Source organism: Elephantulus edwardii, unplaced genomic scaffold, assembly GCF_000299155.1.
Source record: "Elephantulus edwardii isolate Elephantulus edwardi_28Jun2011 unplaced genomic scaffold, EleEdw1.0 scaffold00040, whole genome shotgun sequence".
Lineage (NCBI taxonomy): Eukaryota > Metazoa > Chordata > Mammalia > Macroscelidea > Macroscelididae > Elephantulus > Elephantulus edwardii.
Window position 1 is genome coordinate 60129 of NW_006399790.1, and position 15959 is coordinate 76087.

The 15959-nt window shown below is 37.9% G+C and overlaps 2 pseudogenes; both read left to right on the plus strand.

Annotated features, from left to right (window-relative positions):
* The first annotated feature begins 10264 nt into the window (after positions 1-10264).
* On the plus strand, positions 10265-12070 carry LOC102847694 (annotated as a pseudogene).
* Positions 12071-14048: 1978 nt separating this feature from the next.
* The window catches only part of LOC102848099, a 126974-nt pseudogene continuing 125063 nt past the window's right edge, over positions 14049-15959 (plus strand).

A 15959-nucleotide genomic window follows, 5' to 3' on the forward strand; every position in this document is an offset into this window, starting at 1 on the left:
TAGAAAAGTAATACCATTTACAAAAGCCAAACACAAGATGAAATACTTGGGAATAAACTTGATTAGGGAGTTCTGGTAGCCTAGTGGTAAGAAGCTGCATTGAAATCCCCAAAGCACTCCAATTTAATCCACTAGCTGCTCCAAAGGAGAAAGATAGGCAATCATCTGTGTGATTTACTGCCTCTGAAAAACTACTGGATGGTCAGCTATAGGTCAGTTCCAACTTGACAACACTGAACAACAAACCTAATAAGAGACACAAAAGACCTTTACAAGGAAAACTACAAAACCAAAACATTATCACAAGAAACAAGATCCAATTAAATGTAAAAAATATTATTTACCCCTCTTTTCTTAGGTTCCCCCCTACCCTGATGTCAGTCCCATTTTACAACAGTGGCACTAAGCAGTATTTGTCCTTTTGTGACTGAAATATTTCACTCAGCATAATGTTCTCCAGGGTCACCCATTTTGTATAATATTTCATTAGTTCTTTGTTTTTCAATGCAGCATAATAATCTATTGTGTGAATATACCACAGCTTCTGCATCCATTCTTTTGTTGATGGCCACCTGGGTTGTTTCCAACTGTTTGCTATTGTGAACAAAGCCGTGATACACATGGGTGTGCATATATCTGCTTGGGTGGAAGTTATGGTCTCTTTAGGGTATATTCCCAATAGTGTAATTGCTGGGTCAAATGGTATCTCTATTTGCAACTCTTTGAGAAAGCACCATACCACTTTCCACAGTGGTTGCACCATTTTACACTCCCACCAACAGTGAGTAAGGGTTCCAGTTTCTCCACAACCTCGCCAGCATTTGTTGTTTGCTGTTCTGTTAAATTTTGCTATTCTGACTTGGGTGAGATGATATCTCAGAGTTGTTTTGATTTGCATCTCTCTTAGAGCTAGGGATTTTGAACATTTCTTCATGTGCTTGACCATTTGAATGTAGGTATTATTTTCATGACAAGATTACAGAAAAAGAAATATATATTAAAGTCGACTGTGGACTTGGGGAGGGGATTGTATAACAATGGAAGAATTTTTTTTTTCTTCAAAGAGAAAAACTAACTGGGGGAGGAGGGAGAAAAATGTGCAACTGTGAATGAATGGGGGAAATTAAATTGAAAGAATATGCTGTAAATACATATATATTGCATTAAAATAAACAATAAAAAATTTAAAATAAAAAAGGAAAAAAATTAGCTGCTCATGGGTAGGAAAACTCAATACAGTGAAATGATAATCCTACCAAAAGCAATCTACACTTTCAAGGCAATTTCAATACAGATACTAAACTCATTATTCAAGGAGACAGAACAGGAAATTTCCAGTTTTATTTTGAAAGGAAAAAGACCCTGAATAAGCAAAATTCTTCTGAAGAATAAATATTAAGTAGGAGGCATCACAATTCCTGATCTTAAAACCTTCTATACAGCCATAATAATAAAAATATCATGGAATTGGTACAAGGACAGCACACAGACCAATGATAGAGAATTGAGAACCCAGAAACCAACCTATTTACCTGCTACACAAAGGTACATGGTTAAAATCTGCCAGTTGCTCCATAGGGAAAGAAGGGCAATCAACTTTCATGTGGTTTACTGCTCCTGGAAACCCCAAGCAGAGCATTAGCTATAGGCCGGATTCAATTTGAGGGAATACAACAACACCACCTATGGTGAATTGATATTTAACAAGAAACAAAACGTATTAAATGTGGAAACAACAGATTATTTAACAAATGGTGCTGGCAAAACCAAACACCTACATACAACAGAATCTACATCTCACTATACACAAAAACCAACCCAAACTGCAAAACTAAAACACATAACGATCATCAGAGACAAAATATCAGTTTTGAAGCTCTACTCTATGTCATGAGTATGCTTGCAAACATATCCCAAAATGTGCAATCAGGAGAGAATAAAACTGACAAATAGGACCTTCTGAAAAGCAAATCTATGTGTGCATCAAAAGCTTTTACAAAAGGGTAAAAACAAAGCCTTCAGACTTGGGGGAGGGAGAGAAAGCATTTGGCAATGATATTTCAGACAGGGGTCTTATAACAAAAGTTTACGTAATACTATAGGGTCTCCACAAGGAAAAGACTGATAACCCAATTACAAAATGGGTAAAATCATGAAAAAATTCTTCACAAAGGAGAAAGAACATCCAATTGGCCAATAAACACATGAGAAAATGCTCAAAATCACTGGAAATCAGCCTACAACAAGGAAAGAATAAAATAAATGAATGGGACTGTCTAAGAATCAAATCTCTATGCACATCAAAAAGCTTCTACAACAGGGCAAGAAGAAAATCTACAGAATTGGAAAAAAATATTTGGCAATGACGTATCTGTTAAGTGACTTTTATTTAACATTTATAGAATATTCCAGCACTTCAACAAGAAAAAGCTAGACAACTCGATCATAAAATGGGCACAGGAAACAAATAGACACTTCAATAAACAAAACATTCAGATAGCAAACATGAAGGAATGTTCAAAACCACTAGCTCTTAGAGAGATGCAAACCAAAACAACTATGAGATCATTCCACCCCAGCAATAATAGAAAAGTTCAACAGGATAACAAACAACAAGTGCTGGCAAAAATGTGGAGAGATTGGAACTCTTATTCACTGTTGGTGGCAGTGTAAAATGGTTATAGCCACTATGGAAGGTGGTCTGGCACTTTATCAAAAAGTTGGAAATATTCATACCATTTGACCCAGCAATTCCACTACTGGAAATATACCCTAAAGAAACTGGACTCATGACACAAACAGATGTATGCACACCCATGTTTATTGTTGCATTACTCACAACAACAAATAGATGGAAGGAACCCAAATGCCCAACAACAAATGAATAGACAGAAAAACTGCGGTACATTCACACAATGGAATATTATGCAGCATTGGCATAAAACAAATTCAGAAAACATTATACAACATGGGGGAGCCAGAAGAACATTATGCTGAACATTATCAGTCACCAAAGGACAAACACTGCTGTTATTAAACAGGACAGATGGAGAAAAAAAATATAGGACAGATATGGGTGGGTTTGGCAGAGAATGGGAAAAAAGTGTATAGATAATGAACATTATAGTAGAACAGATGAGAGGAAAAAGTATCTGAAAGGAATATACGATTAGGCACTATTTGTATGACAACAATCTGTAACAAGAGGTGCATTGCAGGGTGGGCTTGGAAAGAAAGAAAATGTGCAACAAAAAAGGGAAAAATTATAAATTTTTAAAATTTAACTGGGAGGGGGAAAGGGAGAAAATGCGCAACAACAAATGAATGAAAATTCAAGTTTTCTGTAAACTTTTTTAAAACTACAATAAAATAAAGTTTTAAACAAAAATAAAGCTAGGGTGTAAAAGAAAAATCACTGGCAATTAGAAAAATGCAAATGAAAACAACAATGAGATAGCATCTCACCCCAGAAACAGCAGCAAAGGACAGCAAACAATAAATGTTACCAAGGAAGAAGAAAAATTGGAAGACTCATGCACTGCTCGTGGGACAGCAGAGGTTAGTGGGAAGATAGGAGGTGTGAAGGAATAAGAAAGATTCGATAGAGACTTGAAAAGACAGAATGATAAAAGGCACAAATCAATGGTAAGTAATTATATAAACCACATTGTATATTAATTATTGTATAAAACAAAATGTACATGAATGAAATAATTCCTCTTAGCCAGTTGTTCCACTGGAAAGCAATTACTTGATAACTTTAAAGTTGTGTGTTATATTTCTCAAAAGCATGTTAGCACCAAGGCCTAATCATAAACCAAGTGGGACAAATATCTAATGGGAACATTTCAGACACTAGGGACAAATATCATATCAGTGACCCTCAATTTAGATGACAACCAATTTATCCAACTGATGATGCCAACCATAAAGGTAAAGAGTGACTCTGAGTGTATCTACAAAACTCATAAAAGTCTTCTGCCAATTCTGTGTCATTTAAGGAATTTGCTAAGATGAGTCATACCTTAAACACTACTCTGTGCTCAGATGTTTACAACTACCTCTCTCAATCAGTGACCTCCCTTCATTTCACTTTCACAGCTTTCTCTATTCTTCCATAACACTCACATCAAGAGGAAAACCAAGTTGAGTGCTCATAATATAGGGGGAAAGGTTTCTGCTCGCAATTTAAGAAACAGTTTTGGATTTATTCTCATTGATTTGCTGAGTACCTCTCTCTGATCAAGTAAAAAAATATTTCAGGGCTTTAATTTCACTGTCTCTGTAATTAAGGAGTAAAACAAATTAAGACATATTCATTCAGTCATTCTGTAATACTCAGTATAATTCAAAATAAAGAAAAGGGCTTAAAGACAAATGGTAAAAAGTATTTTAGTAAAATAAAATATTAAAATTAAAACTTAGTAAAATCCATATTTGAGAAAACAATTTCCTTTTTTAATAGTAAATGAACCAGAAGATACTGAGAATGCTTTAATACTCCTAGTAAAATTAATAAAGAAATGTAGATAGGTTATAATGTCATTTGCTCATGATAAATATGTGTATGTGATTTGATCACAATAAATCTGGTTGAAAAATCAAATGAAAACAACAATTATCCAGAGCCGTGTTCTTCAAATTCTATTACACAGGGCATTAATAGTTGTAGAAGATGTGGAATTGCATGTTACATCTCAACAAGTAAAAGGTAAACAATAGCAAAATGATCACAAGGTATGAATAGACACTTCACCAAAGAAGACATTCAGATGGCAAACAAACACATGAAGACATGTTCAAATTCCTTAACTATCAGAGAGATGCAAATTAAAACAATTTTATATCATCTCACCCCATCAACAACAGCAAAGTTCAACAAGGCAGCAAACAACAAATGCTGGTGAGGATGTGTAGAGTTTGGAACCCTCCTGCACTGCTGATGTAAATGTAAAATGGTACAACTATGTAAGGAAGTCTGGCACTTTCTCATAAGGTTAGAAAGAGAAATATCATTTGACCCAACTATCCTTCTACTGGGAATATACCCTAAAGAAACCAGAGCTGTGATGCAGACAGATGCATACACATCCATGTTTACTGCACAGCAGCAAAGAGATGGAAGCAGCTCAAGTGCCCATCAACAAATCAATGGATAGAAAAACTGTAGCACATCCACACAGAAATATTGTACAGAACTGAAAAACAATGAACTTATATAACACTTAAACAACATGAATGAGTCTGGAAGACATTATGCTGAATGAAATATCTCAGTCACAAAAGGATAAATACTGCATAGGAGTACTGTTATAAAAATAGGATAGACATGGAGAAGGGAGACCAGGAAAAGAATTATAGATAACAATTCCTACACTGGAATGGGAGAGGGAAGGATTATATTAAGTGAATAGATGATTAGATATTGTGAGAATGGCAATCGACAATATGGAAAAAAGATATGCATTATAGTTATTAGGGGAAAGGGAGGGAAGAAAGTGTGCATCAATAAATGAAAATAGATCCTTTCATAAATTTTCACTAAACTCAGAATAAAGAAAAATGCATTTTAAAAGAGGTTGGTCATAGAAAATTGACTAGACCTAGTCAATCCTACTTCCAAAAAAATAGGACACGCAAAATGATAACTTACCAGCCAAGAGCTCACAATACTTAAACAAATGATCAGAGTTAACATAACCATGATAAATCATGTTGATATCAGATGTTTTTACACACAAGATCACTTCAACTCTATGGTATTTCCTCTAAAATCTGTAATCCCAATATGAATCATGTGAAAATATATCAGCAAGGACAGCTTATTTCTTGAAATGGACAAATATACCATGGTAATGTAAAACAGGAGATTACAGGAAACTGAAGGCAGTTGAGGAGTATATGGGAATCCTCCTGACATGCATACAATCTTTCCATAAATTCAAGATTAATGAAAAGAAAAACTATTATTTAAAAGAAATACACGAGGAAGGACTCCATTGACAGATTTCTACTGACACATTTTGGGTTACATAATTAGGTATCTGAATGCTGTAACACTCTGAGCTCCTAGGTTACCTAACATACATAGTGACACTAACAAATGTGATATAGGGTGTTGTACTCCACAAACAAATTTAATCAGGAGATTTTTTCTTTTCATTTTTTAAAATAATCTTTTAGAAAGATGTTGATGCAAGCAGATTTGTGACCTATAAATCTTATGCTCAATCACATTCAAATTTTAATTATCAACTTGAGTGAGGGTGGGAGATTTTAATGATATATTAAATCTTGCAAGTACCTTTTCTTTTTAATTTTCTACTAATTTATTTACAAAATGAAAATACATTGGTTTTAAGAACAAATTGTACAACCCCATGATTAATCCCCTCCCCTTACACATCCTCATCCCTGTGCTTCCAACCTCTCCCTCCCCTCTTGGACCCTCACGTTCATTCTACAATAATGGTTTTATACAATATTTATCTTTGTGGGATTGAGTTAGTTCACTCAGCATAATGCCCTCCAGTCCCTCCCAAGTTAGATAATAATTAACAAAATCATAGCTCTTGTGTGCTGCATAGTATCCCATTGTGTGAATGTACCACAGTTTCTCAATCCATTCGTTTGAGTTTGTACATTCAGGCTGTTTCCATGATCTTGCGATGGTGAAGAATGTTGCTATGAACATTGGTGTACAAATCTCAGTTTGTGCCCCAGTTCTCCTTTTCTCAGGGTATATTCCAAGTAACGGAATAGGTGGGTCATATGGAAACAGGATCCACACCTCACACCATACACAAAAATGATATCAAGGTGGATCAGACCTGGGAGTAAAGCTCAAAACCATAACGTTCTTAAGAGACAAAATGGGATCACACTTAGAAGCACTAGTTCAAGGTATAAAGAGACTGCCAAATACAACCAGAAATGCACAATCTAAAGAGGATAAAAATGGTGCATGGGACCTACTAAAGATTAAATCCATGTGTGCATCAAAAACTTTTACCAACAGGGTGAAAAGAAAACCGACAGACTGTCAAAAAATATTTGGTAATACCATCTCAGACATGAGTCTTATAACAAATTTCACAGAATACTCCTGGGCCTCCACAAGAAAAAAACCAATAAACCAATTACAAAATGGGCAAAAGACATGGAAAGAATTTTCATAAAGGAGGACATTAGAATGGCAAACAGACACATGTAGAACTGCTCCAAATCACCAGCAAAAAGAGAGATGCAAATCAAAACCACAATGAAGTAACAGTGGAAAAATTTAACAGGGCAGCAAGTAAAAGATGTTGGAGAGGATGTGGCAAGAAAGGAACTCTTAAACATTGTTGGTGGGATTGTGAAATCCCAACCATTTTAAAAGGCAGTTTGGCACTTCCTCAAAAAGCTGAACATAGAAATTTGCAAGTAATTTAAAACTGGAAGACAACATGGTGGATGAGAGAATGAACACTAAAGTAATATTTAATAGGGTGCATCAATCAAGAGCACATAGTTAGGATGGATACTAAAGGACAAATACATAGTGGAAATCTACTTCTAGGTAAATAAAGAAGTAAGTAAAAATCAATTATGGAAGTATGGCATGAGGAAAAATAGACTTAAATGTCTATAACTATGGAGATTTGACAGTGGCCCTTAAATACAAAAGGATACAAGGAAGATATAAATTATTCCTGTGTGTAACTTCAGAAGCCAGAAGAACTACCACAGAAAGCAAAGACAGGTACATTTGGTTCAATGTCACCTTTGTACATCAGAACTGCCTCACATTGGTATTGACCTACTCTATAGGAAATTAGTTTCCTGTCTCTGGTACTGTTCACCGAAACAGAGGTTTGGACACGTACATGTCTAAATTGCTCCCTGCGTGTTAAGAGGCACAAAGAAAAGGAAAAAAGGGAGAGAAATAACCGAAACCATTCCCCTAAGAAACCTTGGACCCAACTCTTCCCATTTTTCCACCAACCATCATTCTTGAACTTAAATTCAAACTCACTGCTGTTGAGATTTTGTTTTCAACTGATATGGTTTCTGAGACTGTCAATAGAAATACTAGGAGATTGCCCATCTTTCTCCCACATAGTGTCCGGTGGATTCAATGTGCCAGAGACAGTCATTGGTCTAGCAGCACAACTCCTTATGGATTACATCACCAGATTGCATCCCTACAACAGGATCTGCCTAAACACATATTACAATGTAGTAAGAGATCCAGGGGCAAAATGACATATCTGAGTGTGCATCAGTGAGACTTCTGATGTCATGGGAAGGTTATCTAGTAAGTGAGGAAGCATGGGCTTAACTGTGTCTATTTACTAAACTGGGAATGTATGATAAAATTCTACTCTTTTTGCTTACTGAGTACTCTATTCCTGTCAAGATTGTAAATTTGAACATAGGCTCTTATTCTTTCAGAAGATGTTATGATGGAGTGAGAAAGGCAGATGCCAATCACACCTTTAAAAGAATTTCTGATGTGTGTGTGGGGAAATGTGAAAATCTTCACTAGGAAGAAAATCTTCACCTTACAAACAACCAGCCTGTACCCTGCCCTATCTTGAGCCAATCCTTACCATATCTGACACACTTAAGCCCACTGTGGGAGCCACAGTGTAAATTCATCTTGTTTAGGGTCTGTTTCTCTTTCAGTGTCCTTTCAATTTTCTAAACATGATGTCCCTTTCTAAGGAATAGCCTCTCCTAGCAACATGTTCAAATTATGATAGGCCAAGTTTCACCATCTTTGCCTCCAAGGAGCACTCTGGCTGTACTATTCCCAAGATACACCTCTTAATTCTTTTGGCAGAACATGGGATAGTAAGTACTTTTCTCCAAAAACACAACCCAAAGGCATCAATTAATTAATCTGTCATTTTTATTCATTGTCCAGCTCTCAGGTGCACAGCAAGTGATTAAAAAGACCATGGCCGGAATCAGGTACACTTTAGTGTTTAAACTATCATTGCTCTTCAGGACTTTGGAGAGGTTCCTGCCTGAAGCAATCCTGACTAAAGCAGTATGTCTCCTGATACCTTTTCTGCGGGTACCAGGGTGATGATTGCAGATTAAAGTAAGATGAAATCATTGATAGTTTCAATCCTTTCTTTACCTATCATGATATTCCCTATTGGCCCAGTGATACGGACTTTTTTTCCTTGATAGTCATATTGAAGGCTGTATAGTCTTTGATTGTCTGCAGCAAGCGTTTCTTGTTCTCCTTACATTCAGCAAGTAAGGTTGTATCACTTGCATAAAGTAGGTTCTTGTGATCCTGCATTCCTCATCATAGAGTTCAGCTTTAGAAAGGATTTGCTCAGCATACAGACTAGATAGGTACTGAGAAAGGATACAACCCCGATACACAACCTTTCTGATTTTAAACCATGTACCACTCCCTTGTTTCATTCAGATGACAGCTTTCTCGTCTCGGCATAGATTTTATATGTGCACGAATAAAGGTTCTGGGATTCCTATTCTTCTCAATGTTAGTCCAAGTTTGTTATGATCCACACTGTCAAATGCCTGGTGCTTACCTTACTTACTGGGTATTATGATACTGAGTAAGTTATACTATGTTGTTACTGCTTGCCATTTAATTTGAACTGACTCATAGCTGACCCTCCTGCAGGTTTTCAGAGGCAGTTCATAAAGTAGGAAGAGACTGCTCATCCTTCTCACTAAGAGTATGAAGTAGATTGGAACAGCATGCCTTTGGGATTTCAGTGCAGCTTCTAACCACTAGGCCCACAGAGCTCTCCAAGTTCTAATATAGGATCAGGAAAGAAGACTTGATCTATAAGTATTGATGTTAAGCAAAAATTTGAAAAAAAAAAACAAACCAAAAAACCCACACACCAAAGCCTAATAATACATAAAACAAAAGTTTAAAAAAAATGCCTATGACAATAAATTGGGTTTTAAAAGTTCATCTTATTCAAAGTAGAGAGGAGTAGGGAGAGAAAAGGCCAAGTGGCTAAAATCAAGAATGGTTTCAAGCCTTCCCCCAAAATTAAATAGCCACTCATCACTCACTCTCGGAGACCTCTAAGTGTCCAAAGGTGAGTGTCTCTTTAAATGCTGCGCTTGGCCCCCACCCTTACCAAGCCTTGTGATTGGTCAGGCTTCCAAGCCTGTATGCAGATGTGCACCTCGAGCGGAAGCCACCAACGGTTGGGAAATCAACTGCCCCGCCATCTTTTCAAGCGACCTTGACTGGAAGCTCGCACTACTGAGAGACCCAGCCATGTCCTGGGCACCAGATCGCAGAGGGGGCCAGGCCCGCAGAGGGGACAGAAGAGACAGTGACAGAAGAGGAGGAGCGTTCAGTCACTGGGAGCCTCGAGAACCACCACTCTGCTTCAAGCTGAAGAACAACATGGTCGGCCTGGTCATCGGCTATGGCGGTACGAAAATTCGAGACATTCAAGGTAAAACCAATACCAGAATAGAGGTCGTAAAGGCGGGAGATGATGATTCGGAAGTGAAAATCTTTGGCAGCAACACTATGAAAACCAAGGCCAAAGAAATGATAGACGCACTAGTTAAAAGCCGAGAGGGGCCTAGTTCAGGGAGAGGCCGTGGCCCCAGGCCGGCGCCAGCCCCCAGCCGCGGCAGCGCAGAGCCGGAGCCTGGAGGCGCCAGGGCGCGGCCGCCCCTAGATTGGGACCGCATTCGTGCGGTAGGTGCGGCCTGGGAGACCGAGAAGTGGGCAGGCGCACCACCCATTAACAAGCATTTCTACACTGAGTCCGAGGCCACGAGAGCCATGACACCATCACAGGTGGCAGGGTGGAGACGTGACAACTTTAACATAATGTGTGATGACTTGAAGGAGGGGGACAAACGGCCCATCCCCAACCCGGCCTGTACCTTCCGAGATGTCTTTGAAAAGTATCCCGAAATTATGGGGAGCATTGGAAAGGCAGGGTTTCCGAAGCCAACGCCAATTCAAGCGCAGGCTTGGCCCATCATCCTCCAGGGCATAGATCTCATAGGAGTGGCCCAGACTGGAACGGGCAAGACACTGACCTATTTACTTCCCGGCTTAATTCATCTTAGTCTTCAGCCACTGCCTATAGAGAAGCGAGCTGGGCCTGGCATGCTCGTCCTGACACCGACCAGAGAGCTAGCTCTCCAGGTGGAGGCAGAATGTTCCAAGTATTCCTATAAAGGCCTCAGAAGTGTGTGCGTGTATGGTGGTGCCAGTAGGGTCTCACAGATAAAGGACGTGAACCGAGGTATAGACATCATTATTGCCACCCCTGGCCGACTGAACGACCTTCAGATAAATAACTTTGTCAATCTGAAAGGCATAACTTACTTGGTCTTAGACGAGGCAGACAAAATGCTTGATATGGGCTTTGAGCCCCAGATTATGAAGATTTGTCTAGATATACGCACAGACAGGCAGACCATTATGATGAGCGCCACCTGGCCAGACAGTGTTCGGCGACTGGCACAGTCTTACCTGAAAGATCCTATGATTGTCTTCATTGGTACTCTAGACCTGGTTGCTGTAAATACCGTGAAGCAAGAAGTAATTATTACCACTACCGAAGAGAAACGGTCTCACCTCCAACAATTTCTGGCAAGTATGTCACCCACCGACAAAGTGATTGTGTTTGTCAGCAGAAAACTTGTTGTAGATGACTTAGCCAGTGATTTGAGTATTCAAGGCATTCCCGTGCAATCTCTCCATGGTAACAGACAGCAGAAAGACCGCGAGCAAGCCTTAAATGACTTTAAAACCGGTGAAGTGAAAATACTCATTGCCACCGACTTGGCATCGCGGGGTCTCGATGTTCACGACATCACTCATGTTTTCAACTTTGATTTCCCCCAGAACATCGAAGAATATGTGCACAGAGTAGGGCGCACGGGAAGAGCAGGGAAGAGTGGTACAGCCATCACCCTCTTTACTAAGAAAGATTGGGAATTTTCAAATGAATTGATTGACATCCTGAAAAGAGCCAATCAGTTTGTCCCAGAAGGTCTTATGGCAATGGCTAGGCGGTATAATGTTCACAAACATCACAAGGAAGAAAAATAAATTTCAAGAAGTCCAAGAAAGACCTGGAAAGTTAACTGATAATGTTGTCTGAAAGTTCTGTCTACAGTTCCCACGTTTTAGAAATTTGAAGAGACTTGACGAAGTTTTAAAAACAAGATCGACAAAAAAAAAAAAACAAAAACCAAAAAAAAAAACAAGATCGTTAAGCATCTTACTTAATACAGTTAATGTGTTTCAAACCTTACCTGTTGTTTGAAGTCTTTTTATTCATAAGTTTAATATATCCACCTATGTCTTCTCTGAAAGACTTAGAACAAGATGATGGTGATACATTTATTATTTGAAAATAGCTGAAATTAACAGAAACATATTTTTTCCATTAAGCTTGTCCAAAATAGTTAAAAATATTTTCTCCTACACTTTTATTTAAAGTTTATCTGAAGCGCTGATTTTTACCAATGACACCATGGTTCTATTTTGTCAAATACATGTGACCAATAGAGTATAATGTCTAATCCACTTGGACTTAAGTCCTCACACAGACTTTGTCACTAACTATTAATTAAAAACTTTGGGTAAGTCACTTGCTTTCTTTAGGTTTCAATTTTTCCACTCTATATATGGGCTGGTTACAGTACATAATTTTGAGAGTTCTTTCTTTAGAATTCTATGATAGTATAATCAAACTTGCATATCCTGGAATAGTGTTAATATTTTACGTTCTAATCCAGGTAAAGAAATCACATCTCTGGTTAATAAATAGAAGAAACACATTTTAATAACCAGAGGAATATAGTCTGTATTTTTATTGACTCTTGCACAATGACTCACAGGTTTGTTGGGTTGGTTTTTTTTCCCCCATCATTTAAAAAAAAATTTCATTACATTTATCTTTAAATTTTTCAAAATCACATACACATACCGAGAAAAAGTGAAAACTGGAAAAATATATCTGTTGGTGAAACATTAAAAAACTCAATTGATAGTTTTGTCTTAATAATCAGTTTTAAAAAAACTAGTTTTGTTTGCAATTCTCTTATGCTTATAAAGCAATATGAATATTCTCATATTTACAAAAAAGAATATCCATAAATGTTGCCAAATACACTTTAAAATTAAGTGATCTCATGAACATTTGAATTAGCCAAGTCTTAAAATTCCTAGCAAAATTATTTCTTTAAGTGAGAGATGTTGTGTACATACAAAAACATTCCCTGGAGAAAGGACGAAAGTTATACAGGTGTTCAGGACTTTCATTCATAGGGTCGCTATGAGTCACCTACAACTCAACAGCACTTAACAACAACAACAGCATAGAGAAAGAGAGAGAGCAGTTGGCCTAGCAGAAAGAAAGCCATGCTCCCAAGCCAAAGGTGAATGACTCTACTCCACAGCCCTCAGGCCTGCCTTCAATTGTTTTTGGTGAAACATTCTTCTAGCTCATGTAACCCTGTTCTGTCCACTTGTTGTACAGAGGTAACTCGTGGTTGCTGTGAAGCCGAACACTGTGACACTGATGAGTCAAATGCTAGAATGGTTACCCATGATGGACAATGTTTGCTGGAGCTCCCCTATTAAAACAAGCTTGGAAGCAGGAGTGGCATCCATTTCCATAATAGCATGCCTCTTGAAACACTATGAACCTGGAAAAAGGATGAAATTTATATAGGTGTCCAGGACTTTTGTTAATAGGGCCACTAGGAGTCGCCTATGACTCGACAACACTTAACAACAACAAATATATTCTAGTATAAAGGCAGCCTATATTGTAACCTGCAACACACATTCAGATGACTTGGTCCTGTTCACTCATAGAAGAAATTATTAATATTTAGCAGGGTAGGTATATGTTATTTGCAAAACTAGGTAGGAAATAAACAGCCTGAGAAAAAAGATTGTGGGTCCTCATTTCTTTTAAAAACATGCTCACTTACTGTCCATGAATATGGAAAGAAGGAAATAAAACGAATACATTTCTCCTAAAAGAGGGGGGGAAAGTGATGGAGAGCCACTGGACATGCAGAGGTAAGTAGAAATGGAATAATGGTTCTTATCCAGGGGTGATTTTTATGCCCTGGGGACATTTAACTATCTAAAGCCTTAGATAGTTCAGGGTGGGAAGGAGTGGAAGGAAGGCAATACAGATGCTACTGACATTTAATAGGTAAAAACCAGTGATGCTGCTCAATATTCTACACTATCCCCACACAACAAAACACAATTAGTGGTGCCTAAATGGAGGCTGAGCCTGTTAGGCAAAACCAAAACACACAGTAAATTTCATAGAAAACATGGGGACTGCAAGGGAGAACATAAGGATTTTAAATAACTTATTACATTTTCTAAGTTATCTACACAATTACAAATAACTTGTGTTACCTTTAAGTTCGTTTTTGTACAGAATGGAACTACCTTCCTATCTCTGGTCTACCTTGAATCAGCGGTTCTCATTGTCTGGAGAGGGTTGTCACAACTAGTGAAGAAGAACAAGTGTTAGTGGCATCTTCTCATAGAGGCCTGGGTTTGAGAAACAACCCACCCATACACAGGACAACCCATACCCAATCAGAATGATGCAGCTCAAATGACAGTAATGTAGTATGCTATGGTTGGGAAACACTGCAACAGACAAGCAAAAAAGGGGAAAATGCAAAGAAACCAAAAGGAACTCTGAGAAAAATATTAAGAGGCCATTTATTTGTAGTGGATTGTATCCTATAAAACTTTCCACCAAATTTTGTGTTTGGTATTATCTACAATCAATACCTCTCAACTAAATCTGGTTGAGCCCACTGAAAGCAGACATGTGATAATGCCTAGACACAGTTTGGCTTTGTCATTGTTGGGGAGGAGGGGGGAACTGCTAATGGCATCTAAATGGTAAAGACAAGGTTATGCTGCTAAGTCCTACAATGTACAGGACAGAATAGGACAACAACACATATTTTTGACTCAGAATTTCAATGGTATAGGTCAGAGAACCTTGTTTTGCACTAATCAAAAGATTTTATTGTGTGAGTGAATTGTTTTTCAGAAAATAAATAATGAATTCTGCACACAAAACAGTGAAAGCAGGGTACTGAGCTTGCATTGACAATGGAGTCAAAGGGTAAGGATTCAACTGACATCAGAGTTATTCCCATAAAATGCTTAGCAAGATGCCGCATATTAAGTGTTTAGGAAATATATTGTCCCATAGTATCCTTAGGGGATTAGTTTCAGGAACAACCCATCCCTATCTCACAGCTCCACTACCAAAATCTTAAGATGCTCAAGTCCCTTATTTAAAATAACATTGTATTTGGACATAAACTATGTACATCCTCCTCTACACTTCTAATCTTCTCTAGATTACTTACAGTATCTATTACAGTGTAAAACTCAAAACTCAAGGCTATTAGGCAGATTCAAACTCATAGCAACCTTCCAAGACAGAATAAAACTGCTCCACAGGATTTCTGAGAATGCAATCCTTACAGAAGCACTTGGCACACATCTTTATCCTGACAAGAAGCTAGTGTTTTCTAACCAGCAACCCTTTGATTAATAGCTGAACACTCAACCACTGTGCCACCAGGATTCCTTCATACAATATAAATATTATGTAAACAGCACTTTACCCTCCCTCTTAGGCTTTGAAGAATTGCTTTCACCATTCCACTAAAATATCTTCAATTCCTGGTTGGTTGAATCCCAGGATGTGGGTATGGAGAGCTATTGAGGATGTCTCTCTCCCTCATGTATTTGGTCTGATTTTGATCAGGCTGTTTTCTTCCTCTTGGCCAAGCCAAATCATGTACATCATTCTGGGCCTAGCCAAAGTGACATATCTTCCCCAAGATCCAAGCTGCCCTTTATTTCTACACTTTGGCAGTTATATTTATTTACAATAATGTTGAAAGTTAGTTGTACTACATTATTTGAAACC